The 4090-nt window shown below is 36.8% G+C and overlaps 1 pseudogene; it reads left to right on the top strand.

Moving 5' to 3' along the window:
• The first annotated feature begins 1396 nt into the window (after positions 1-1396).
• Positions 1397-3758, top strand: LOC100996133 (NEDD8-conjugating enzyme UBE2F-like; annotated as a pseudogene).
• Positions 3759-4090: the final 332 nt, after the last annotated feature.

The raw sequence follows: 4090 nt of genomic DNA, 5'->3' as shown, positions 1-4090 counted from the left end.
AGGGATGAAGCTTTTTCGATTCTTCTAGCATCATGCTAGACAAATTCCAGAAACAAACTGGATGCTTATGATGGAAGCAGCAGAGGCAAAAGAGGTGGAGGTGGCAGTGGCAACAGCAGCAGCTTTGCAGACTCTTTTATCTTGCTGTTTTACACCAACATTAACCCGGTCATAGGATGTGTGCAATAGAATGGGTGCCCTAAAACTTCAGGTTTAGTATCTGCAACAGCAGAACAGGGGCTACTGGAAATTCAACAGCATGGAGATTACAGGGTGTGGGAAAAAAGAGACACTTTGAATTTATGTACACATAAGATTTTGGGCTGTACTTTGAACTGATCACATGTGTGGAACTGATCAGAATTAACAATACAAAGGTTAAGACTACATATAAGTCTGGATCACTTCCAAATCCATAATGAACCTTAGATCTTTCACACACTGAATGTACCAGAATTATGCAGCAAAGGCTTTGAAAATTAAGCTTATTAAAACTATGGTTCTGAAAAAAGATGGTTCAGAATTTGTGGTCTTAAAGTAGTTTGACTGTTTTTTAAAGAAGAAAGTAGCTGTCTACAAAGCTGTAATAAGATGCAGAGTCTCATAACAACTTTAAAGCATCTGTTATGATTATGTTCCATGAAAGAATCATAGACTTCAAATGAATAAAAATACAGAAAATTTGGAAAACAAATAGAGTCTTTAAAATAAAAATTTTGGAACCAAAAAGCTCAATAAGAGAAATTTTTTAATTACCGAAAGAGCTCAATAATAGGGTAGATGTAACATAAGAAAAGATCACTAGACATGAAAATAGATCAATAGAGATTATAATGTTTGAACATCAGAGAGAAAAAAGATTAAAACAAAATAAAAATAATTTTAGCAATCTCTGTGTGACAGTATCAGAAATGCTAACATTTGTGTCATTAGGGACTAATAGCAAAGATAAAAAGACATAGATACTGAAAAAATATTTAAATAAACAATGGTTGACTGCCTTACAAATTTAATAAAAGACATAAATTTACAGATCCAAAACACTCAGCCAACTCCAAGCAGAATAAGCAGAAATCAAACCATTCTGGGGCACTATAGTGAAACTCTTGAAAACCAAAGATAAAGGATAAGTCTTAAAAGCAGCCAGAGAAAAACCACACATTGCATAGAGGGAGAAATAATTCAAATACCTGCAGGTTTCTAATCAGAATTGATGGATGTGGCAAGAGAGTGGAATAGTATTTGTTAAAGTGCTGAGAGGAGAAGCTAAAAGTAAACTGAGAATTCTTATCAAGCAAAACTATCTTTCAGGATCAAAAGTGAAACACAATCTCAGATGAAAGAAAATTAGGACAATTTGTCACCCATAAACATGCTTTAAAAAATGCAAATGGAAGAGAAATGGTAATGAATGAAGAACAAAAGAAAAAGAAGGTAAATATCTGAGTAAATGTAGAGAGGGAAAAATAATGGGTACATAGGATTTTATATATATATTTTTAAATATTTTACTTAAAGTGACTTTGCAAAGCCAGCTTTTGTTTTATTGCATACTGTTTAAAAATTTAAATGGAGAGTGCAGAAATATAAATAAATATGGTCAAATAATTTTTGAAAAAGTTGCAAAGGCAATTCAATGGAGAAAGCATAGTCTTTTCAATAAATATTTCTGAAATAATTGGATATCTATATGCCAAAAAATTAGCTTGACTTAAACTTTATATTTTGTATAAACATTAACTCTAAATGGATCATGGAGTTAAATGTAAAGGATAAATCTATTTCAAAAATAAATTTTGAGATGAAAACATTAAAAAAATTGGGGGGACCTTGAATTAGACAAAATGTTATTAAAGAAACCAAAATCATGATTAATGAAAGCTAATTGAACTTCATAAAACCTTAAAAGTTTGTTTTGTGAAAGACACTGTTGAAACATGAACAGATAAGCCACAAACTGAAAAAAAAAAGGTTCAAGTCACATACCTAACAAAAAACTTGTATTCGGGAAACATAAAGAGAAAACAAATGAGAAAACAAACATGAAAACAAATAACCTCCCAACTTTAACGGGCAAAATATGTGAACAGACATTGCACTGCAAAGAATATAGTGGTAGCAAAATATGTGCATGAAAAAATGTTCAACATCAATGAGTCATTAAGGAAATGCAAATTAAAACAAGAATGACATAGAAATACACACCTATTAGAATTGCTAAAATAAATTTAAAAGATAACAATATGACAATACTAAGTGCTGTCAAGGATAGAGAGTAATTGGAACTCTTAAAAATTGATAAAATTGATGGTGAGAATGCAAAATGTTTCAGTCCCTCTGGAAAACCGTCTGGTATATATAATTTTTTTTTTTTTTTTTTTTTTTGGAGATGGAGTCTCCCTCTGTTGCCCAGGTTGGAGTGCAATGGCCTATCTCGGCTCACTGCAACATCTGCCTCCTGGTTCAAGCGATTCTCCTGCCTCAGCCTCCCAAGTAGCTGGGACTACAGGTGCATGCCACCACACCTGGCTAATTTTTTTGCATTTTTAGTAGAGACAGGGTTTCACCGTGTTAGCCAGGTTGGTCTCAATCTCCTGACCTCATAACCACGCACCTCGGCCTCCCAAAGTGCCGGGATTACAGGCATGAGCCACTGCGCAACCGGCAGGTATTTTCTTATTAAAAAGCATACACTGGGCCAGGCGCAGTGGCTCACACCTGTAATCCCAGCACTTTGGGAGGCCAAGGTGGGCAGATCACAAGGTCAGAAGTTCAAGACCAGCCTGGCCAATTGTGGTGAAACCCCGTCTCTACTAAAAATACAAAAATTAGCCAGGAGTGGTGGCGGGCGCCTGTACTCCCAGCTACTAGGGAGGCTGAGACAGGAAAATGGTGTGAACCTGGGAGGCAGAGCTTGCAGTGAGCCGAGATTGTGCCACTGCACTGCAGCCTGGGCGACAGAGTGAGACTCCATCTCAAAAAAAAAAAAAAGCTTACACTGACCACAGGACTCAGCAACCCACTTCTAGGTGTTTACTCTAGAGAAATGTCCATTCGTATTCAAACAATAATCTGCACATGGATGTTTATGGAAGCATTATCCTGGTCACCAAAACATGGAAAACAAACAACAACAAAAACTGTTGTTCAAAGGGTCCCAACGGCAGCCACAGTGTCCGACTCCACTTGGAGGGTTTCTGTGAGAGACAAGTTGCTTGAAGCTAATTTACCCTCTACATGTAAAGTGTCTTTTCTTGATCCAAACCAGCCTCATTGTTTTCAGCTAACTGTAACCAGATGAGGGGGTTACAGGGTGGAAAATTTCCATTTGAACTGAGGTTCCCATGCGTACATCATGGCGCCTCCCAAAGTGAAATGCCTGAGCAGGATGTGGCACCACAACATTACAGAGACAGGAGAAGTATATCTGAGTTTACTGAGAGAACATTCAATTGACTACACTGGCTGGGATCCCACGAGAACATCCCATAAAGGTAATTGTTTGGGGATTAAACTCTTTCTTTACTGATCTTGTGAATTTTGATGATCCACTGAATATTGAAGCTGCAGAACATCACTTGCGGGACAACTAGGACTTCCGGAATTAAGTGGAAGACTACATCGTTTACCAGATAATAAAAGGGGAAGATTGCAGGCCCATGGACTGTGTTATAGTTTGTCTCTAACATGAAACAGCAAGAGGCAGCCCCCCACTCTGTGATCCTCATACTCCTTCTCAGTGCCGATGAATCGCCTCAGTCCTGTGACTATGTTGTCCTGCAGAAGGCCATCCTCATGATTGCTCATTATCGATGGAGAATTAAACACAAATACAGCAAGAAAATGTGTTTGGGCTTCTTTAAAAAATAATATAAGTAAATAAACCAATTGTGGTATAATGAAATACTACCTAGCATCAAAAGGAACAGACTATCCATAAACACAACACTTGAGTCAGTCTCAAATGCATTACACTAAGTGAAAGAAACCTGTTTCAACTGTTACATATTATCTGATTCCAAATATATTACATTCTGGAAAAGATAAAGTTACAGAGATGGAGAATAGATCACTGGTTGCCTGAGTTAGA

The sequence above is a fragment of the Pan paniscus genome, chromosome 18, assembly GCF_029289425.2.
Source record: "Pan paniscus chromosome 18, NHGRI_mPanPan1-v2.0_pri, whole genome shotgun sequence".
In the NCBI taxonomy this organism is placed as follows: Eukaryota; Metazoa; Chordata; class Mammalia; order Primates; family Hominidae; genus Pan; species Pan paniscus.
This window is presented reverse-complemented; position numbering and strand designations above follow the sequence as displayed.